General features: G+C 42.4%; 1 protein-coding gene across 3 annotated transcripts in view; it reads right to left on the bottom strand.

Moving 5' to 3' along the window:
- GJC1 (gap junction protein gamma 1) overlaps positions 1-16,562 on the bottom strand; it is a 38,424-nt gene extending 21,862 nt beyond the window's left edge. The window contains exon 1 of one of the 3 annotated variants that reach the window (XM_086687531.1): positions 16,374-16,562. The gene's annotated coding sequence lies outside the window, so the exon portion shown is untranslated. Of the gene's footprint in view, positions 1-15,338; positions 15,592-15,815; positions 16,022-16,373 lie in introns of those variants that run through there. The other 2 variants (XM_086687530.1, XM_086687532.1) reach the window with 2 other exon arrangements.
- Between the last annotated feature and the right edge of the window lie 7,975 nt (positions 16,563-24,537).

The raw sequence follows: 24,537 nt of genomic DNA on the forward strand, positions 1-24,537 counted from the left end.
GTGCTAGTGACTCACACTCCTGAATGAGACTGCTTTATGTGCAGAGACAAGGCATCAATTAAAGGGTTTACAATGAAGTTTTGTTTAACTGGAATGCTTTAAGTGGAAGTTAATTCTGCATGAGCGATAATAGAGGTTTAATAACTAGCTAGTGACAATTTCTAAGCAAAAGCATCATGGCAGCTCACTAGCAAACAGTAATCTATGTATTACAAACATACAAACAACTTGTTTTCAAAAGAGGTCTTGGCTATGGACGTTATTGGAGAAACACAAAATTTAATTTATTGTGAGTCAAATTATAAAACCTAGTGGAAAGTAGTTTGAAATCTTGGCTCTATTAACCAACAAGGAAACAAAGTACATCACTATGGGCTGAAGTGTCAATTTGTGCTGGCAAAAAGCCACTCTATTTAAATGTAAGAACCTTCAGGAACCAGCTGGAGAAGTAAGGGGAACCTGGGATAATGCATTCATTCACATCCTAAGTGGTACTGTCTTCATGTAAAAAAGGACAATATTGGTACACTTGTCCAAAACAGCCTGAGTTTAGGTCAAATCAACTGTCTGAATAATCATCAGTCTAGGAGAATGAACATGTCTAAGACAAAATAAAAAATGTGTTAACATTTCCAATATGACCGCGTATAACTACATATTGTCCAATATGACAACATAAAATTTGCAAAAAAATACCATCATCCACTGATGGTGAGGGCAGTCTGATACAACCTTTCCCGAAGGCACTGTGGTTAATATTTATCAGGAATTTTAAAATGTTTATATCCTTTGATCAGTAATTCCACATCTAGTAATTTATCTTAAGTGCCCAATATAAGATAAATTTTATACAATTTATGACGTAACTTCATGATGAAATACTGCATAACTACTATAAATCCTGTTTTAGAAAAGAGACAACAAAATTCAATGCATACAATTATTTAAAGACAAAAACTAAGACTAGCGGTTGCCTAGACCTGAAAGAGATGGTGGGGTGGGGTGGGGGGAGGGAGTGACTGCTAGTAAGTATGAGGTTTCTTTTTGGAGGATTGAAAATATTCTAAAATTAAATTGTGGTGATGGCTACACAACCCTGTGAATATAATAAAATTTTTGAATTGTACATTTCAAATAGGTAAACTGTATGGTGTGTATGAATTCTATCTCACTCAAGCTGTTTAAGATACCAATGAGGGGATACAAGTAACTGAAACAAGAAAATGGGGCCTGGAAAACAGGCACCAACCAAAGGGTGTGGGGCAGGGGGTGGGGTGGGGGTGCCTACTGCTTATTAGCTACAATATGGGAGTTATCAGACTGTCCTATCTTTCAAAAGAAGTCTTCGAGGGGTGCCTGAGTGGCTCAGTTGGTTAAGCGTCTGACTTTGGCTCAGAACATGATCTCGCAGTTCATGAGATCGAGCCCCACATCGGACTCTGTGCTGACCACTCAGGGCCTGGAGCCTGCTTTGGTTTCTGTCTCCCTCTCTCTATGCCCCTCCCCTGCTCGCACTGTCTCTCAAAAATAAATAAAGGTTAAAAAATGAAAACAAGATGTCTTTGACCTGGATTTTTATGTGAAGTCTGATTTTCATACAAATTTTTGATTGAAGTGTAAAATACCTACAGGAAGATAAACAGAAGCATGCAGCTCAATGAACTTTCACAAACTGAATACACCTATGTAACCAGCACTAAAATCAAAAACAATCACACCATTCCTACCCAAGGGAAACCGCCACCCTTACCTTTAACAGTACAGAGTACTTTAGCCCAGGGATAGGTCTTTGTTATGAGACAGTCGTGTGCACTGTGGGGTGCTCTGAAGCAACCCTGGTCTCTTCCAGTTGTGGCAACCAAAGATGCCTCCAGACACTGCCAAATGCCCCTTGGGGAACAATATTACACCACACTGAGACCCACTGGTTTACCCTGTTCTTGAGCTTAATATAATATAAATGGAATCCTACAAAATGGACTCTCTTGTATCAGAATCATAAAGAATATACTCTTTTGTGCCTGACTGCTTTTGTTCAGCATCTGTTGAGAGTCACCAATCCTGCTGCATTTAGCTCCAGTCTGTTCATTCTCTTTGCTTTATTATATTGCCATTGTGTGACTATATCACAAATTTATTCATTCCACTGCTGATGGGCATTTGAGCAGTTTCCAGTTTGAGGATATTATGAATAATGCTACTATGAACATTCCATATAGGTCTTCTGGTGAATATATGTATGAATTCCTGTTGAATACCTAGAAGCAAAATTGTTATGTCAGCTTCAATAAGTTAGTACTTTTCCAAAGGGAGTTGTATCAATTTACACTCTTGTCTCCTTTTCTTTCATGCTAGCAATAGAAAAAAAAAGAAACTTAAATAATATTGAGCCAGATATCTTATAGCTGAATATATATACCCTGACAATTTGTGACCCGTTTACAAAGAGTATTTCAGGGGCACATGGGTGGCTCAGTCAGTTAAGCATCCGACTCTTGATTTTGGCTGAGGTCATGATCTTGTGGTTTGTTAGATGGAGTCCCACATCAGGCTCTGCTGAAAAGCATGAAGCCTACTCCGGATTCTCTCTCTCCCTCTCTCTCTGCCCCTCCCAGGCTCACGTGCATGAACGCTCTCTCTCTCTCTCAAAATAAATAAACTTTTTAAAATAAATAGAATATTTCATTATATGGGAAAATGTTCACATGTAGTAAAGAGACAAAAAACAAAAAACCTCCAGTAACATAATATGCTTGAAAGGAAATACACCAACATTAACAATGGCCTATGAACGATTTCTCTTCAATTTGCTTTTTCAGTATTTTCTACAATAAACATGTAATAATGGAGTTGGCAAAGCTTTCCTATGCAACAAAAGCCTTGAGGGAAATTTAAAAAGTAGGTCGGGTACAAATTTCATTTTGCATACATTCATAAAGACCTAATTAAGTAACGGATAGATCACAGAAAAGTATAACGATCTCATAGAGCCATTGATACAGTTACTACCCACCCCCGTATACAGGGGTCCAAGACAGAACTTATATAAAATTCTACTCCAGAGTAAAAGAGAGTCTAGAGGGTAATTCTTAATTTGTAAGAGTGTATCACAAGATGGTAGTATATTTTTTAAGATTTTCTTTTAAGTTTATTTATTTAAGCAATCTCTACACCCAACATGGAGCCAAACTCACCACCCTGAGCGAGCCAGGTGCCCCAAAAGAGTAGTATTCTGACATGATGGCTTATATAGCAGCTTACTATCATACTGTTGCTCCTCTCATTCCTTTAGAAACTCACTATAAAATGGTCCAGAAGCAACATAGAAAATTAACATATCCAACATTCCCTTGAAATATATAGTTATAATTGCTACCTGCTGGTTATTGAGTATCTGAGACTGAGTATTTGGAAAGAGACACCTTTATTTTAGAAAATGATCATTAAAGTAGCCACCAAAAACTTACCAGTCTCCATTATAAGTGAGTTCTATTAAATGTTTATTTGACATGTAAAAATGTTATAAAACTCTTACTTCCTGTCCTAATCACTCTACTTAATTTTCTCTACTTTGTATCAAGGATTCTTCTATTGGGACAAAAATATGCCCATAATATTCAGTACAAACCCAAGGGACATTTCTTCCGAGAGAAAATACTAAATGTTAATATACTACACTAGCTAAATTATTTAAACCAAAATCATGTTACTTTAACGCTTTGAAGATTAGCTAAACTGGAATCTTAAAAGATCACTATTCTGAGCACTGATCTCATCTCCATTTCCTTACTTTGAGAAACCATGCTGATATTTATGTAATTTCAAACCACAAAGGAAAAAAAATGACAGTTTTGAGGCAAAATAAATAAACAGTAGAAAATAAACTTTTTAAAAAAAAAAAGTAAGCTCTAAGACCCCAGTAGGAAACAAACTTCTACTAAAAGCATTTTCCAGGGCGTGTAGGGGTGTGCCTGGGTGGCTCAGTTGGTTGAGCTCAGGTCACAATCTCATGGCTCATGGTTCAAGCCCACATGAGGCTCTGCGCTGACGGCATGGAGCCTGCTTGGGGTTTCTGTCTCTCTCTCTGCTCCTCCCTGCTTGCTCTCTCTCAAAAAATTAAACATTTTTTTTTTTTTAAAGAGCATTTTCTGGGGTGCCTGGGTGGCTCAGTCAGTTAAGCGTTAGGCTCTTGGTTTCAGCTCAGATCATGATCTCGCCATTCATGGGTTCGAGACATGTGTCAGGCCCATGCTGACAGTGTGGAACCTGCTTGGGATTCTCTCTTCCTCTCTCTCTCTCAAAATAAATAAATCACCTTAAAAAACAAACAAATAAATAAAATGCTAAGGGCAGGGCAGGGAGCACCTGGCTGGCTCAGTCTATGGAGTGTGCTATTCTTGATCTCCAGGTAGTAGTGAGTTTGAGTGCCATGTTACGCAAAGAGCTTACTTTAAAAATATTCTCAGGCACCTGAGTGACTCAGTCAGTTCAGCGTTTCAGCTCAGGATATGATCTCACAGTTTGTGGGTTCAAGACCCGCATCAGGCTCTGCACTTCTGCACTGTCTGTGCGGAGCCCATATGGGATTCTCTCTCTTTCTCTAAATAAATAAATAAACAAACAAATAAATAAATACTAAGCCTGATTTAAATTTCTCATTGAACTAGTAACCATAATTAACTGGTAGCCAAAATAAATCTATTCAGTAGAATGCTTTGCAAGCTATGCATATATAGTTTCCTTCCCAGGATATACCTCAAATCATAAACACATTTTTCCATCCTCTTCTTTTCTGAGTTCAAGTATAATAGGATACAATGGCTTCAGATACACAATTCAATAGAACTGAGACACTCTGAGACACTCTCCCAATTCCTAACAATTTGTCCAACCTCAAAGAAAAACTTTCCTAAGTCAATCTAAGAAGTGCACATCTGCTTGACCTGCTCAACATACAATAAATATATACAAAGCTTTTACTCTGAATAACATGAACATCTATTACTGAACTAGAATGTAAGGTCAAAGCAAGCTAGTTGAGTTACACACATGAACAATAAAACCCCTTTCAGAAAGTATTACATGTCTTTTCTCATGAAAGCATTTTCTATACAAATCTAGACAGGCTACTCTTCAGGTCTATTAAAAAGAGATCCTAAGGGGTGCCTGGCTGGCTCAGTTAGAAGAGCATGCAATTCTTGACCTCGGGGTTGGGAGTTTGAATCCCATGTTGGCTGCAGAGATTACTTAAAAATAAAATTTTTATTAAAAAAAGAGGGAGGGGCACCTGGGTGGCTCAGTCAGTTGAGCGTCCAACTTCAGCTCAGGTCATGATCTCACAGTTCATGAGTTAAAACCCTGCATCAGGCTCTGTGCTGACAGCTCGGAGCCTGGAGCCTGCTTCAGATTTTGTGTCTCCTTCTCTTCCCCCCCCCCCCCCCCACTCACACTCTGTCTCTCTCTCTCAAAAATAAACATTAAAAAACAATTTTTTTTAAAAGAGGGAGAGAGAGAAAGATCCCAGGAACACACTTTTGACATTTAAGCTTAAAAATCATTATCTTGGGGCGCCTGGGTAGCTCAGTCCATTGAGCCTCTGACTTCGGCTCAGGTTGGGCTATGTGCTAACAGCTTGGAGCCTGGAGCCTGCTTCAATTCTCTCTCTCTCTCTCTCTCTCTCTCAAAATTAAAATAAACATTAAAAAAAAATTTTTTTAAGTTACAGTTACATAGGCTCACACACTATTAGTGTTAAAAGAAATGTTACAGATCAGCTAGTCCAGTAGCCCCTCATTTTTAGGGTCTGAGAGACTTTATGTAGTAATTACAGGAGTTTCTAGAGCCCTATATAATAGTGGCGATACATATAGTATCTGATTTTGGAAAAAACACAAAAAGATAAAACTTTACTATAAACTGTTAAAGTTTTAAAATAAACTTGTAATTTATTTATAATATTATTTATATATACATTTGAAAAGGTCATATATATTTGTAAGATACTATTTATATAGTTCACAGATAATACGTGCATGGATTCTAAGGTTATCTTTCAATAATTCTGCAGTGGCCCATTGTTTGATATCTGAGTATGAGACTATATCCTTATTTTACCTAAGAGGATATTAAAGATCAGGATAATGTGCTTAAGATCACACAACTAATAAGCTGCAAAGCCTAGAATACCACTTGGGACCTAATGATCTTTTTGCTATACTATGTGGGTGTACTGTTTAATTTTATTTTCAGACCACGCATAAAGTCACTGAAAAAGCTGATTATAATATACAAGCAATATAAATATAACTGAAGAAAAGTCTCATTTAAAACAGCAACAAAGAGGGGCGCCTGGGTGGCTCAGTCGGTTAAAGCATCCGACTTCGGCTCAGGTCATGATCTCGCGGTCCGTGAGTTCGAGCCCCGTGTCAGGCTCTGTGCTGACAGCTCAGAGCCTGGAGCCTGTTTCAGATTCTTGTGTCTCCCTCTCTCTCTGACCCTCCTCCGTCATGCTGTCTCTCCCTGTCTCAAAAATAAATAAACATTAAAAAAAAATTTTTTTTAATAAATAAATAAATAAATAAAAAAAAACAGCAACAAAGAGGGGAGCCTGGGTGGCTCAGTTGGTTAAGTGTCTGACTTCAGCCAGGTCATGACCTTGTGGTTCATGAGTTTGAGCCCCGAGTCGGGCTCTGTGCTGACAGCTCAGGCCTGGAGCCTGCTTTGGATTCTGTGTCTCCCTCTCTCTCTGCCGCTTTCCCACTCACACTCCGTCTCTGTCTCTCTCTCAAAAATAAACAAATATTAAAAATAAATAAATGAATAAAAATTAAGGAAAAAAAAAGGGGGTGCCTGGGTGGCTCAGTAGGTTAAGCATCTGACTCTTGACTTCGGATCAGGTCATGATCTTGCAGTTAGACTCACGGTTTCTGAGTTGCAGCCCCACACTGGGCTCTGTACTGAGTTCTGTGCTGGCAGTACAGAGCCTGCTTGGGATTCTGTCTCCGTCTCTCTCTGCCCCTCCCCTGCTTGCTATTTTCCCTCTCAAAATAAATAAAAATAAACTTAAAAAAGTATTAAATAATAAAATAGCAACAAATAGGTGAAATACTTAGGAAAAGACTAACAAGAAACAGAGATTTTAAATGAAGAACACTTAAAAATTACTGCCAAGGAACACCAAAAACTTAAATTCTTAAGATAAAACATTCCATGTTCTTGGATACAAAAGCCATCTTAAGATATTAGTTCTCCCTAAATTGATCTAAAATGTAATGTAATCTAAAATACAATGCCAAAAGGATTTCTTAGGAACCAGACAAACTGATTCTAAATTAACATGAAAGGGCACCTGGCTGGCTCAGTTGGAGGAGCATGAGATTCTTGATCTGGGGATTGTGAGTTCAAGCTCCACACTGGGTGTAGAGATTACTTTATTATTATTATTTTTTAATTTACTATTTTTTTGAGATAGAGTGCACATGAGCAGGGGAGAGGGGCACAGGGAAAGAGAGAATCCAAAGCAGGCCCCAGGCTCAGTGCAGAGGCAGATGCAGGGCTCCATCCCACAACCCTGGGATCATGACCTGAGCTGAAATCAAGAGTTGGACGCTCAACTGACTGAGCCACCCAGGCGCCCCTAGATTACTACTGTATAAAATAAACTTAAATGAATGAATGAATAAATAAATTTAATGTTAAAAAACAAATAGTAAGAATGGTAGAGAACTTTCTGAAAGAGTAAGGAGAGCATACAAGCTTCTCTAGATATGCATTATAAAGTTCTAATAATTTAAAAGGTGAAATTGGCAAAAAGATCAACAGATCAATAGAATGAATGTAACAGAATAGAAAGTCCAGAAGATCAAAATACATCTGGACATTTAATGTATGATAAGGTGACATTTCAAACAAATGGAAAAATGATGGAATATTCAATAAATTATAATGAATTACTATGGGTAGCTATCTGAAAAAAATTAGAAGTTGGACCTTTATTTATTTTTTTAAACTTTTTTTGTGTATTTATTTATCTTTGAGAGAGAGAGCGCACGAGCAGGGCAGGGGCAGAGAGAGGGAGACACAGAATGTGAAGCAGGGTCCAGGTTCCAAGCCATCAGCACAGAGCCCAACACGGGGATTGACCCACAAACCGTGAGATCATGACCTGAGCTGAAGTCGGACGCTTAACCAACTGAGCCACCCAGGCACCCCTAGAAGTTGGATCTTTAAATTCCAGATGAATCAAGGATCTAAAATTAAAAACAAAACACTCAAAGTTAGACAAAGCCATGGCCATTTTTTTCTTTTTTTTTTTTTTTAACGTTTATTTATTTTTGAGACAGAGAGAGACAGAGCATGAACGGGGGAGGGTCAGAGAGAGAGAGAGGGAGACACAGAATCTGAAACAGGCTCCAGGCTCTGAGCGGTCAGCACAGAGCCCGACGTGGGGCTCGAACTCACGGACCGCGAGATCATGACCTGAGCCGAAGTTGGACGCTTAACCGACTGAGCCACCCAGGCGCCCCTATTTTTTTCTTAACTGAGTAGAGAAGACTTCTAAAATGATACAAAACCTAGAGGTCAAATGAAAGAAATGACAAATTCAATTATACAAAGTATAATTTTTGGAAAACAAAAAAAAAAATACTGTAAACAACTCAAAAAATATACTGAAAGGTAGGGCACCTAGGTGGCTCAGTCAGTTAAGCGTCAGACTCCTGACTTCAGCTTAGGTCTTGCTCTCACGGGTTCAAGAGTTCAAGCCCCACATCAGGCTCCATGCTGATAAGTGCACGCTGACAACTGCAGAGCCTGCCTGGGATTCTTTCCCTCAAAACAAATACACTTAAAAAAAAAAGATATACTGAATAATTAAAATGATTTGCAATTCTGAGTAAACGGTTAATTTCTCTAACACATAAAGAATTCTAACAGATCAATAATAAAAAGACCATTCAATAGAAAAATATGCAATGGGGCGCCTGGGTGGCTCAGTAGGTTGAGCATCCGACTTCGGCTCAGGTCATGATCTCACGGTTCATGGGTTCAAGCCCCGCATGGGGCTCCATGCTGACAGCTCGGAGCTTGGAGCCTGCTTCTGGTTCTGTGTCTCCCTCTCTCTCTTCTCCTCCCCTCCTTGCACTCGGCCTCTCAAAAATAAAAATAAACATTAAAAAAAAAAAGAAAAATATGCAATGGATATGGAGGTCTCAGAAACATATTAATGGTTTTTAATAACATGAGAAGACATTTAATATCACTTGTAATTAAAGATTCACAAATTAAAACTACACCAATATATCATTTTATATTTATCCAACTGGAAAGAGATAAGAATTGCTAGCAGGTTATTGTCAAGGAAGGATGTATAAAGTCATTCTTTGTGCTTTACTACAAGTGGTGGAGTGAACTGGTACATGAATCCCATACTTTTTGAGCCAGAATGCTAATTCTCAATGTTTATCTAACAAATAACACTCACAGACATACAAAATAATGTACAAGAATATTCACTGCAGCACTGCTGATAATGTGCTGGAAAGAATTTAAAAGTCTATCAGGAAGGGACTGGGTAAAGACATTACAGCACATCTGGTAGGCAAAAAGTATGAGACAGCTCTATTTCTAATGATACGAAATAAACTGAGATACATTAGTGAATGATGCAGGCTAAAGAACAGTGTGTATAGTATGCTACCATTTATGTATGTGTGTAGGGACATACTGAATGTATGGGTACCTCTAGAAGAATTCACAAAAAAAGGGTAAATAATAATTGCTTCAGCAGAAAAAAAAAATGAGTGACTGAGTACGAAGAGAAGACTTACTTTTCACCGCAAATCCTTTTATACCTTTCAGATTTTATACTACGTAATGTATTACCTACTCCAAAAAAAGTCAACAAAGTGAAACTCTCAAGTATAAAACTGTTGACATTGGCCTTAATGTAGAACTGTCCTAGTGTCTTGGGACATTAATTATACTTACCCTTGGCCCAGGAAGAAATGAAAATCAGAACTAGGTATAGGATGTCAAAGAAAAAAACTAATCTTCAAGTTCTTTATTACATCTGACAGTCTGCCTAAACCGGCTAGGATTATTTTCTGGGGAGGCAAGAGCTCCCTTTGTGTACATTATACCATTAGTGACCACTGTATTTTTGGTCTATTAAAACTGCTAAATTATGACAATAAATTATATTAATAAACAAATAAATAAAACTGCTGAAGATTGCTCAGGCCATGGCTATTAGTAAGTTTACAAAAGTAAGTTTTACCAAGGAACTAGCACTATATTGGCCTATTAGACTAATAATGCAAAAAACAACATACAATGAGGCTTCTAATTAGAAGAACAAGAGCTTTGTTAGAAGTTACTTTACTACAATCAGCAATTATAATTAAAAAAGAAATTAGAAAGCACTCAAATAATTGTTGAATACAGAAATGAACTATAAGCTATAAGCTAGGTGTTGTGATACTGGGCTACCCAAGATAGATTATCACTTCTTTTTTTTTTAATTTTTTTTTTAAGGTTTTTATTTTATTTTTGAGACAGAGAGAGACAGAGCATGAATGGGGAGGGGCAAAGAGAGAGGGAGGCACAGAATCGGAAGCAGGCTCCAGGCTCTGAGCCATCAGCCCAGAGCCGACGCGGGGCTCGAACTCACGGACCGCGAGATCGTGACCTGAGCTGAAGTCGGATGCTTAACCGACTGAGCCACCCAGGCGCGCCTAGATTATTACTTCTGATTTTATGGAATATACAGAAGAGTCTAATGGTGAAATAGGCATCATACAAATAATTAAAACTGTGATAAATCCTATAAAAGAGACGTGCAGAGTACATTGAGTTCCCTACACAAATCTAGGATTATCAGAAAAGATTTATCCCCAAATTGATATTTAAGCATATTCTGAAGAACTGAGGAGCTGCTTTCCAGGCAGAAGAATTAGCTACAGCATGTACAAAGTCCTCAGGTCAGCTTTGAACCTTTAAGGAATAGGGGGGGAAAAGTCAGCAAGCTAGACCATTCATAACAAAAAAGTACAAAGAAACGATGCTGGAGAAGTAGGCAAGGCCAGATCACATCTGGTTAAATGAAGATTAAAGGGAAAACAGAAGTTTTCGGGTAAGTGACTTGACTAAATTTGTTTTATAAAGATAATTCTAACTGCTGTGAGAAGAGTAGATGAGGATATACTGCTTAGGTTACATACTATATGTAGTAACAGTATAAAGAAATGCAAAGGAACAATAAGTTCAACTGGTGATTATCTCTGGTAAGGAGGCCCACAATGGAGGCTGGAAGAAGGAAGAGGCAAGCAGGTAAGGAAACACAGAAGACCCCAACTGTAGTGGTAATGTTTTATTTCCTAAGCTGCAAGGTGGTTAAGTATTTATTGTAGTATTACTTACTACTTTTTCTGTATTAATATCCCATATTACTGACCCCCTTTAAAAACAAGAGTGAATGAGGAAAGACCATTTATAATTGACTCTAACAGTCTTAGGACAAGGTGGCCTGCCTAGACTAGGATGGAGAGACTAAAAGTAAAGAGAAATCGCAAGAGTTGAGCCTCAGTAAGTTGTTGATAGAGCCATTTAATGAAATGGTACAATGAAGATCTAGCTTTGGAGCCAAGATCAACAGGTCAGTCTGGGCAACTCAATTCAAAGTACCTCTGAGAGTGGTTAAGTGGAGACGTTGAGTAGGCAGCTGGGATCAGAAAATAAGTTTGAACTACAGGCAAAAATTTGGGAGTAACTGAAGCCACAGAACAGATTAGATTAGAGGATCAAGACTTGAGAGAAACCATCAATTAAAGATCTGGTAGAAGAGGATGGGGCGAAAACCTGAATAGCCAGAGAGCAAGGAGGGAAAATCAGAACCCAAGAGAAAAGAGTACTTCAGAAAGGACATTTCTGAATCCAAATAAACACCTATTCTGAAATGGGCAATTAGGAATCTGAGGTCCAAGAATGAGTCAAAGGGAATTCCATAAAAATAGAAGTCCAGATCTACTTTATTCTGAACATACCCAAAAAGAATGTTGTAACACTGTTAAGTAACAATAAATTCAGTCAAAACTGATAAATCATACAAAGATGTAGATGAAAATAATCTCTGTAAGTATATGAGTCTTGAATGAGTTAGAGATTAGAGGGTAATGAGGATGTGTGAAGTTTATTCCATTTCTGTAAAAGAAAAAAATTAAAAAACTTACTCCAAAATCCTATACGTTTCTTTTGTTCCAAAGATTTTAGATAATTTCCAAATTGCTAAACCTTTCAGCATATTAAATTCAAAGTGCTCAAAATATAAACATTCTGAGAGCAAAACCCACATAGTATTCATCTTCAGCACCTAGTTCAGTGCCTAACATAAATACTTGAATGAAAGAAGAAAAAAATAAGTTCACTAGAAGAATGAATGGCCACCAGAGTACTTTTGTCCAAATTGTGCTGGTGCTACATGCACTACAGCTTCAAAAAAACCAGCTTTAACTGAGGGCTCTACTCATTCCACAGAACACTTCTTTTCTTCAGAAATAAAATGCTATCTGCAAAGAGATCTCATCCCTAGGGGAAAAAAACTGCTTTAGGCAACACATTACACATATAGGTCTAAATATCAAACTTGAGGGCTGTCAACTCCTGCAATGTTGGCGAGACTCAAGAATGTACTACCACCATATGCCAGCCAGTATTGCCTGTCTAGTCATTCATTCTAATACTTTTTTTAACATTTATTTATTATTGAGACACAGAGCGTGAGCAGGGAAGGGGCAGAGAGAGGGGGAGACACAGAAACTGAAGCAGGCTCCAGGCTCTGAGCTGTCAGCACAGAGCTCAATGTGAGGCTCGAACTTACAAACTGTGAGATCATGACCTGAGCCAAAGTCAGATGCTTAAATGACTGAGCCACCCAGGCACCCCTCTAGTCATTCATTCTAAAGACCTGTAGAAAACAGCAATGCTCAGACTTAATAGATCCTTACTTCCACAAAAACTAAACTCATCAGTTGCAGTAGTATGTATGAAAATTGTTGGCACTTAGCTGATAACAGTTCAGAACTGTTAAGTTTCAGGTTAATGGTATCAGCTAAGATCTGTTATCATATGTATTCTCAAACAAATGGTCTACAAAAAAACGTAATCCCATTTTTCTTTGCCTAAAATTTTTAAAAATTTTTTAACATTTTTATTTACTGTTGAGAGACAAAGTGAGAATGAGCATCAGCAGGGGAGGGGAAGAGAGGGAGAGACATAACATCTGAAGCGGGCTCCAGGCTCTGAGCTGTCAGCACAGAGCCCGACATGGGGCTCGAACCCATGGGGTCTCGAACCCACGAACTGTGAGATCATGACCTGAGCCGAAGTAGGACACTCAACAGACTGAGCCACTGAGGCACCCCTCTTTGCCTAAATTTCTATCCAATATTTCTGACAGGAGCCGCACGTTTCTATGCTACAAGCAAAGCATCAGTTAATAAAAATAAATAAATACATTTGCAAGTAAAAAAAAAAAAAAGCACCAATTCAGAAAAAAATAAGTATGCTTCCAGTTGCACTAACTATTCAGACTCATAATAATTTAAAAAAGGGAACACCTGTCATTTATTTTGAAATGTGAACAAACTTCAAATAAAACCCAGCTTTTTGGAACTCATCTCTGCATTGAATTGGGCATGGAACAAACCATCCATTTATTAAGAGAATGATACTCCGGATTTTAATTACGTATTTTGTATTCTAGAATCCCAATTACTGAATTGACAGGAGAGCCTGGAGCTAAGGTGGGAGGTGTGTGGCTAATCAGAGGCAGACCTTCCATCCCTTCCCTTTGGCTAATTTATACAAACAATTAAAAGAAGGACAAAAAAGTTAAGCGGTAACAGTATCTAAGTCAAATTGTTATGTTGAAGATATGTTAATTTCTTAAATCCTTCGGATTGAAGACTAAAAGTCAATTCTACCTTCGTTAACTGACTAGAAAGGTACTGGTTCCTCTGCTCCTTTTTCAGAGAATTGTGGTCTAGCACAGATGGAAAACCAATTCTGAAGTCACACAACCTCTAAAGAAGCTAAAAGCGTTGACTTTTAGAAAGGATGTCTGCAATGCTTTGGAAAAGTGCACAACAGTTTAAGACAAGTAATATATAATATTAAACCATTACAAATCAGGACAAGTGAAAAAGAGAGAACTTCCATATAGCTCCTATGTATTCTCTTCAAAATGTTTTTTGCTTACAACACTCTGCTCACAAACACCTGGCCAACACAATGATGCACATTTGTTTACCACAGCTTATTACATTTTACCCAGAAGAGTCAGTTCATGTTTCTTGAATTCTCCCATTATATAGCACTTAAGAAATCCAAAGCAACTGTAATATACTATACTAAATTCCAAAAAATAAAACCAACAAAAACTCCAGGAAACGAACCACAATTCACAGTGTATTTAGTCAGGAGCTCTGGAATTAAGCTTATTTTTCTGAATGCTTTTTTTAAATTTTATTTATTTATTTATTTATTTTTAATTTTCCGCATTCTTAATCTGAATACCTAAACTCTCTTTAGGGGGTAAAGAATTTGATCCCTAAATTACATTATTAAACCCCTTTTCTACACATATGTAATGTATTTGAGATATACTGTTCTCCGTTTATCAGAATTAAAATCCCTTTCATTTATACAACCTGATTTTTAAAGAGCTTTCACATATACTCACTTGAAAGTATACACAACAGGAACGTATAATAATTTTGGACTACTCAGGCACAAGATAAGGCTAATTCAGAACTTATTCTAACTCGATTTACTCGATTCCACAAAGTGCAGTCTTCAGGCTAACAAAATAAAGCGTGAGCACAATGAAATCGGTACCACTGCAGGTTCTCAATCAACAAATACTCCTTCAAATGATAATCCAAACTCGCCCGCTTCGCAAAGAAAAACTAATCCCACTCTTTGAAACAATCGCAGGGGAAGAGGGAAAAAACGCAAATTCTAAACCACACATTCACGTAAATCCTTTCAACTCAGCTCCAAACGCAGCCACCAACCACACAATTGGCCACAATCACAGCTTTAGCGCCTTCTCTTAATTTTGAATCTGGAGATCGAGGGGAAAACAAAACAAGTCGTCCAAAGTTTCACGAAGTGGAAAAAAATCATTTTAAGTAAAGGAAACATGTTCATCAAGAGGCGACCGCGCCATTTCCCCCCGCCCCCCGTTTCCCTCCTTCCAGCCCTCGAACTAAATCCTGTCTGAAACACTGATGGGAGGCAGGAGTCCCGGCAGCGGTGTTAGAGGAAAGAGTCAAACGAACCGCACGCCGCCCGAAGAGATGTCAGGCACCGAGCGTCGGGAGACAAAGACCAGCCCGCGAAGCGCCCCGGCGGCGAGGGGCGGCCCCGGCGCGGCCCTGCGCCCCTAACCGCCCCGAGGAGTTGCGAGCACCGCCGAGCGCCGCCCAAGTGCGCGCCCGGGGTCCTCCGGGCTCCCCGCCCGCCCGACGCGGCCGCCGCCGCCCTGGCCCACCCCCGGGCCGTTTCCCTCCCAATTTGGGAACCGCGCGCCCAGGGACAAAGGGGGAGGGCGCGACGGGGGCAGCGGCGGGCCGCGGGGCAGACGCCCCTCCGGGATCGGCGGGAAGTCTCGGCAGCACCCCCTCCCACCGCACTCTTCCCGGGACCCCCATCCCCTGCGTCCCCCCGCCCCTTCTCCGGCCTCCCCACAAGTTCTCCCGCCCCCCCCGGCCCCGCCCCTTGCCCGCTTCTCAGCCGGCCCTGCGGCCGCCCCTCACCGGGCGGCGTGTTCCCCCGGAGCCGCCTCCTCCGCCGGGCCTCGGCCCGTCCCGCCGGCCGCCGCCTCATGTGCCCCGCGTCGCCATCGCCTTCGCCGCCCCCCGCGCCTCTCCTCCAACTCTCGCCGCCGCCGCCCTCGCCTCAGTCTCCAGCCGAGGCCGAACCCGCTCCCGCCGCCGCCTCCCGCTCCCGCCGCCCGGACCCGCGGGGAGGCGCCTGCGCACTACGCGCCGCGGTGGGGGCGGGGGCGTCCCGCCGCGGCCTGGGAGCAGGGGGCGCGCGGCACGTGGCGCTCGGGTTGGAGGGGGCGCCCCGGAGCGCGCGGGCGGCGGCGCGAGCGTCCCAACTTTCTGCGGTCGGGCCCTCGCGCGCTCCCGGGCGGTCCCGGAGGTGCAGAGCGTGTGGGTGCCACCCGCGTGGAGTCCGGACCCGGGTGGGCGCAGACCTCGCCTCCCGCACAATTCATTCCTCCCGCTTGGTTCTCGGGACGATAGTCCCCCGGCGCGCAGTGCCTCACTTGGGCGGGCTACTAACGGCGCCGTGAGGACACGCCTTACCTGGGCATTTTAGGTTGGTCCTGCGAGCTGGGGAGTTGTCTTCCGTGCGCTCCGCCGAGGCCTGGGTCCAGTGTGACACATCAGGATGCTGATGCCCCGTTCTAGGTTCTGCTCCTCCGGGCCCTCGTCGGGTTTACCGTCCTAGCTCTGCGTCGTGGCTTTTAGTGGCGCTCTGGATACTTTTGAGGTCCTGGACTTCTCAGATTAGCAAGACCCTAATAGGCCATTTCCTCTTAACCCCTTGCATCCCAGCAGGATCCCATTCAAAGGACCTTCGGGAGATTTGCATGGGAATCTCCAGTCTTAAACTTGCTCCAAGGAATCTGAAAATTCAAATGCTTTAAGGACAGCGAGTCCATGCGTGACGACCGAAGGCGTACTAAGAGTACTTTGTATAGTGTTCGACGACTCCTGTACTCCTGAATTATCTCCTTTGACCGTCACTGTACAAAAGGATAGGCTTCCATTTTACCCTTTTGACCAGAGAGGAGATTAAGCTCTAACAAATGAGGTGACAGGTCAAACGTTCCCACCTCTCAAGCCAGGCCGGAACTAACGGCTGGTCCAGAGGGCTGGGCATCTGGCCCACTGACCAAAGTTGTTTGGCCAGCACGTTTTCTGAAAGTATGATTTAACTGCCAAAAATTTTAAATCCAGATTTTTGGCTTCTCTCTAGTGAAAGAAAAAAATTGCTCCCTTTGAGCCTCTAGGTTCATTGGGCAGCTACTTCTGAGTAATATTTGTTTATTTCAACTTAACTGCTTGAGTCCATTTCATTACCTGCTTGGCCTCTGTATTTAAGTTCTCCTCCCCACCCTGCCCTGCGCTCTGCCTCCACTTTCCATGCCTCAGTCGTCCCCAGGCCCCTTCATTACCACATTACCTCTCTACAAATGTTTTTAAAATGACAAGTGTAAAGACCCTGTAAATATAGGAAAATACGATAAAAGAAAATGTCAAACTAAACGCAACAGACATCACTGTATAAGCTGATTGAAATATTAAAACTAACATCCTGCTAGTGCCACTATACATTGGAACAAATTGCTTTGGAAAATGGCAATTATCTGCTAAAGCTGAACATATGAATACACTATGATTTTGCAGTTCCATGGGAATTCCACAGAAATATGTACAAATGTTTGCCCAGATACATGTATTAAAGTATTCATAGCAGCACTATTTGTGCTGGAAACCACCCCAAGTGTCCAACAACTGTACAAAGGATAGATAAAATGTTATATTCACACAATGATCCCTTATGCGACAAGAATGAACAATCTACAATCACACACGAGATAGAGGAATCTCACAAAACTTTCCATTTATATAAAGTTCAGAAACAGCCCAAAGTATTCTGTGCTGTTAGGAGTAAGGATAGTGGTTACCTTGGGGGAAGGATAGGCACCCAGGAGCATGAGGGAGCTTCTGGGGGGACTGGTCCTGTTCTAGATCAGGATGCTAAATGCACAAATGTGTTCAGTGTTCACATCTGAGCCGTATACATTTGATAGTGCACTTCTTCGTGGCATAGTAAGACTTCAATAATAACCTTTAAAGTGCTATATTAAAATATGGGGCACCTAGGTGGCTCAGTCAGTTAAGCGTCCAACTCTTGATTTTGGCTGAGGTCAGGATATCACATTTTGTGAAATTGAGCCTCGAGTCTGGCTCTGCACTGACAGCTCGGAGCCTGTTTGGGATTCTCTCTCTCCCTCTCTCTCTGCCTCTCTCTCTCTCTCTCAAATAAATAAATAAACATAAAAAACATTTATACATTTATAAAGTGTGTTAAGACATTTGATTATAGGGGCACTGTGTGGCTTATCCAGTTAACGTCCAAGTCTTGATTTTGGTGTCGGGCTCTGTGTGGCAATGCAGAGCCTACGTGAGATTCTCTGCTTCTCCCCTGCTTGCTCACTTGCTCTCTCTCTCTCTCAAAATAAATGAATGAACATAAAAACACTTATATATGTATATATTGTATATAAAATAATATATGAATAAGCATGTATTATATACTGTGTATAAATAATATATATTAAATGTTCATTAGGTATTATTATCCTATAAATTCATGGATGAAACTGCTGAGGAAGGCTTCCTACCTTTTAGCATTGCCCATTCTTCATGGAGATTTGGAACAATACCCTTTCTTCCTTCCTTTCTTTCTTTCTTTTTGAGAGAGAGACAGCATGTGAGCAGGGGAGGAGCGGAGAGGGAGAGAGGGAGATACAGAACCTGAAGCAGGGTCCAGGCTCTGAGCTGTCAGCACAGAGCCCGACCCGGGGCTCGAACTCATGAACTGTGAGATCATGACCTGAGCTGAAGTCGGATGCTCAACCGACTGAGCCACCCAGGCGCCCCAGAACAATACCCTTTCTATATTTGTTACCTTACTACCAAACCTGTAGCCCTGTCTCTTCTGGTAGAGAAACCTTTTAAAGGTGGAAATAATGAGACCCAAGGAAGCTAAGCTGTTTTACCTCTGGATAGTTAGAAAACAAAACAAAACAAAACAGAAATAAAATGCTTCTCTCTTCTATCACTTTGCCAGCTAGTAACATCTCTTTAATTCAGTTATAGGTGGGAAACTGAGGCCAGAAACCCGAGCCAAAGTGATGTGGTTTGAAGTGTTGGGGTTTGAAGCCGATAGCCAAGAAAGAATTCTTGAGAGGTCTTCAGTGCAAAATGGTGATTTTATTAAAGCACGGGACAGGACTGTGGGCAGAAAGAGCTGCACTGGGGTTGTGACAGGTAACTGATTATATACCTTCAGGTTGGGAGGCAGTTAGGGATAGAGTAACTCTCTAAGGTATTTTGGAAACAAGTTTTCCAGGACCTTGAGGGGCTAACTGCTATTAGGAAATGGTCATTTATTACTGTTTCTTAAAACCTCAGTCATGAAACCCTTCAGATGTATATCAGGGGGCCATAAGGTTGGACTATGATTGCTAACATATATCTTGGTGGCAGGAGGTGGGGGAGTAGAGATAAAGGAAGTTTCCAAAGGAACTTTTAATTTCTTTTTTAATGCTTACTTATTTTTGAGACACACACACACACACACACACACACACACACACACACACACACACAGAGTGCAAGTGGGGGAGAGGCAGAAAGAGAGGGAGACACAGAATCCAAAGCAGGCTCGAGGCTCTGAGCTGTCAGCACAGAGCCTGATGCGGGGCTCAAACTCATGAAACATGAGATCATGACCTGAGCCAAAGTGAGACACTAACCGACTGAGCCACCCAGTTGCCCCCCAAAGGAATTTTTATATGTTAAAGTAGACCTACAGGATCCTGGGGTGGGGGTGGGGGGATGTTAAGCTAAGATTCCCTTTTGCCCTTAGCAAAGTGTCATCATCGAGGCAGCTGAGCCCCTAGAGGAAGGTCACTGACTGTTCAAGGCCTTGCCAATGGGCTGTAGGCAGTAAGGAAATTTAATTTTTCATTTGTCTTTGTTTCCCACATCAAGGGGATCTCTGATCCAGGGAGTCACCAGGGTCTGGAGCAAACCAGGGCAGCTATTAGAATGTGAGTTTTCTGAGGGCAGGACCACTGCCTGCCTCTCAGTTTCTGGACCAGAGCTCAGCACATAGTAGGTGCTTAGCAAGTATATGCAGAGTGAAGAGTGAGTGATTGAAAGCTTGCCATGGCTAGCACAAAAAGGCAGGCTACTGGAGGGAAGGAAAAAAAGCCTCAAGCTTCAAACAGGGAAATGGGTCTGGTTTCCAAGCCTCTGGCAGAGAGGAATGGAGTCGGGTGCTGTGAGAACCGCATCACTTTTTATTCACATGGGGCCCAGGCAGGAAAGGATCAAAATCCAGTCTGAAAACTTGAGAGTCACCCTGGGGCTCTGTGGTTTGGGAACCGTAGGGTCAACTTGAAGACTGCAGTGTGTCACTATTTCCATTACACATTTTCCAGGGTCCCCACTTGGCCAGTAAACTCAGAGTAGATTCTCGTGTCCTGGGGGATGGGAGCAAAGGCTCAGAGAGGTACAGTTTTGTCAAGCTAAGGTTGTTTTTCCCTCAAGCAAAGCATTAACGTTAAGATAGTAGGGAGTTCCTGGAGAAATGTTTTACCCTGCCAGCCTCAAGTTATTTGTCAACGGGCTACAGGTTATAAGGAAATTTAATTTTATCTGCCATTTCCTTCTGCCTTTGTTTCCCACATCAGATGAGACCCCCACCGCCGGTTCCCTGAGCCCAGTTAGCAGTTCCTGGGTATTAATGCAGAATTTTAAATTAAGGTCAATTTACTTGCAAATGAAGAATAAGTGAAGTGTGCAGGAGCTGGGGGAGGGAGGAGAGAGGGGGGAGGTGGGAGAGGTCCCGTTCTGGTACCATCCACCAGGCAAGGACTTTTGGATGCCCAACACTCTCTGTGTTGGTGAGGAGTGGGGTAGCTGCACAGTCATTGAATTTCTGCAAGTTCGCTCTGCCCAGCTGTTTGCACTTGTTTACTCTTATTTCTAAGATGGTGGGAGAATGTGATGGTGAAATGTACATGGGGGCACCTGGGTGGCACAGTTGGTTGAGTGTCCGTCCGACTTCGGCTCAGATCACAATCTCTCTGTTCGTGAGTTCAAGGCCTGCATTGGGCTTGCTGCTGTTCGTGCGGAGGACGCTTTGGATCTTCTGTCGCCTTCTCTCTCAAAAATAAACATTGAAAAAAAAGAGAAAGAGGGGGGCGCCCCGGTGGCTCAGTCGATTAAACGTCCGACTTGAGCTCAGGTCATGATCCCACGGGGTCTGTGAGTCTGAACCCCACATAGGGCTCTGTGTTGACAGCTCAGAGCCAGGAGCCTGCTTCCGATTCTGTGTCCCTCACGCTCTGCCCCTCCCCTGCTCGTGCTTTCTGTCTCTCAAAAATGAATAAATGTTAAAAAAAAAAAAGAAAAGAGAGAGAGAGAACTGTACACGAAGTCACATTATTCCTTGATATGTTAGTTTTCCACTGGAAAGCGGTCTATAGTGGTTAACTTATTGGTTGGATGGGTCAGTCATTTACTTGCTCTCTGAGCCGTGGTTTCTTCATCTGTTAAATGGGGATGAGATCCATCTGTTGGGATTGTTGTGAGGATTAAGTAAAATATGTAAAGTGCGTAATCCTTGTAGGCTCCAAAAGGCATTAGCTCCTTCCCACAGTGTTCTTTAGAGGAAGCCAGGTAATTTGGGTATTCAAAAGCACGCAACATAAGGATCTTAGCAAAATGTTTCCCATCTCTGGAGCATCCATTTGTCATCTGAGACAGGTGTGTGTAAATACACAGCTCCAAATTGGTCCTTCACAAGATGTGATTCTATGTCAGCCTCACTACAGTCAGATGCAGCCTTCCAGTCGCTATATCCACCCTCTTAGGAGCTTTTTAAGATTTTACCTTTAAAAAAACAAAACAAAACAAAACATTTTATTTATTTGTTTATTTATTTTGAGAGAGAAGAGAGCATGCGTGCAGAGGAAGGGCAGAGAGAGCATTCGGAGCAGGCTCCAGGCTCAGCGTGTGGAGCTTGACCCGGGTTCCATCTCAGTACCGTGAGAACACAACCTTGAGCAGTAAACAAGAGGTGGAGGCTTAACTGACTGAGCCACCCAGGCGCCCCTATTTTACCTTTGTAAGCAGGCCCCATACCCAAAATGCGGATTGAACTCAAGACCCTGACTGAGCCAGCTAGGAGCTCCCTGGAGCTTTTTAAATACGTGCATAGTCTCCCAGAAAGATAAGTGGTACCAAAGGCACTTTCCTGGCCCCAGGCCCGTGACTCTTGGGGTGTCCTTGGAACCCAGTGCCTGCTTTTAGGGGGAGGATGTCTTACCCTCTCTACCCCGGGCACTTTCTAGAGGGTGCCTCAGTCTAGCCATGTTGTCTGGAAACTTCCACTGCCCCAGCCTGTTTCTGTTCCCCCCACTCTTTGCACCTCAAGTCCCTGAGACACTACTATATATGGCCTAGTGTTTTCTCTCCTGTGATTCCTCCAGCCCTTCAGCCTGGGTCCTCCCCATTCCAGGCCCAACTCAGATCTTCTGTTCCTTATCCAGTTCATTCTTCAGCATCGCCTCCCTCACAGCACTCCTTAGCTCAAGGCAAAAGAGCTGCTGGCCCTCTCTCCCCTGTCCTGGCCCTCAGCTCCCTGGAGCTATATATAGCACAGCGGTGCCTTAGATTGTATAGAGCTTCAAGTCCTGGCCACCCCTCCTCCCAACAGAATGGGGAGAATGAGCCCAAAGCTTCCTGTTAGGGTGGGGAAGCCAGAGAAAGGAGGTTGGAGAGGGACAGGGGTGTGCTGAATTTGGACCACCCAGAACGTGGTAACCTTTCTATCTGTTGTCAGAGACTTTCCACTTCTCCCCCAGCCTCTACCCGTTTCCTGACACTTGCTCATTTGGGAGGAAGAGGAGCAGGCAGCATGGAGGGAAATTCTAACCATTTGGGGAGATGCTACCTCCGTTTTACAGATGACGACACAGACTCAAAAGAGGTTGAGTGATAGAAGACCAAATATTCAGAGAGTGGCCAAGCAGCTAACTGACCCCACGTCTGACTCTGACTCTGGCCTACACTCCGGATTCGTTAAGTCTGTCCACATCACTCAATTGAGACCCCTCGAAATTAGAATGTCTCGGGGTGTGATGTGACCTGGAAGAAAAAAAAAGGCCTATGACATAAATGACTATGGAGAAATGCTTAAATAGCAATAATTATTGAAGACTTGGCCTATTAACAAAAATATTATAATTTATCTTATCTGTTTACTGAAGCAGGACTCTACAGAAATCTGTTCCTTGAAGTTTTGGTTACTGTGTGCTCTCAGGAGTAAAAAGCAATTTTATTTCTTCTATTTCAAGACTTTCCCTCTGCTTAATAGTCCTCCCATTCGTCCAGAACAGTGAGATTTGATTTTAGGAACAATTAGAAGTCTGGTTCTTTTTTCTGTCACTTATTGTGACCTGGAGTGGGACATTTAACCCAAGCCTCAGTTTTTCATCTGTGAAAGGGGAATAACAGTACCTACCTTACAGAGTTGTGAGGATGCAATAAAATAACCTCCTTAAAGCAATTAGCACACTTCCTGCCCCATAGGTGCTCAGAGAACCATGGCAACTATGTCTATTATTATTTTCTCAATTCTGGGCTGAGATGCTGTAGGAGCATCAACAGAATCCCAACAAGAAGGGAGAACTTCTCAATTAAATTGAACTTTGCCCTCTACAGCTTGGCCCCTGTTCTACAAAGGGCTTGGAGTTGATTCTGATTCTTGCTCTGTGTCATCCAGGCATTTCCATCCCCCTACCTCTGGCCTAGACCATCCATCTCTTGAGAATTCAGGTCACTCTTGGGACCAGGAGAGGCAGCCTGGGAGAGTGTGTGTGAATGACTGGGAGGAGAGTTCCCATGGACGCTGGGGATATGTGAAGGCTCTGGGGAGCTGCTGTGACCCTGGGTCTCTTCCTAGAGCAGTGAGTGCTGGAGAGAGAAAAGAAAGACATCAGCTGCTGGACGGATTTTCTGTGCTGTAAAGCCCCTTTAGGACAGGCACATGGGGCTGAGTATCTAGGGTAAGAACAAAGCACTGGGATAGAGTGGGATTCTCCGTAGCGTACGTCAATCTTTTCACTCCTGCTTAGCAAGAAGGTACTTTCCTCTTCTCCGAATCCAGGATGCTGAGATTGATTAGCACTCCTAAGCTTCAGCCTCAATGGAGAGGGTTTCTGCTTAGCCAGCCCCTGGGAAGTAGGCTAGGAGTACAAACTCTGGAACCAGTCAGACCTACATTCAGATGCTGACACTGCCATTTACTAGCTGTGCACCTTGGAGATCATTTAGCCTCTCCGAAGCTCAGTTCCTTCCCTACTGTATAGAACATTTGAAAGGTCTGAAAAGTAAATACCTCAAACAGAATAGGTGGTAAGCCTGGCCACTGTCACCTCTGTCCCTAGTGAACATCATCCCCCCTCTCCCCATGCCCCCGTCCCCCATCTGTAGTACAAGGATCCCTGGAGATGCGAGGTAGTCCTAACGGTTACAAATTGGATGAATCTCCCTGGTCCAGAAAGCATCCTTGAAAAGGATCAAGACCAAGACCAGAGGGCCTGCCTCCCACAATTGGGGCATTTTATTTACAGCCCACTTTGTTCATGAGTGTTTGAAGCAG

Source organism: Puma concolor, chromosome E1, assembly GCF_028749965.1.
Source record: "Puma concolor isolate L17-30 chromosome E1, mPumCon1.1.hap2, whole genome shotgun sequence".
Taxonomy (NCBI): domain Eukaryota; kingdom Metazoa; phylum Chordata; class Mammalia; order Carnivora; family Felidae; genus Puma; species Puma concolor.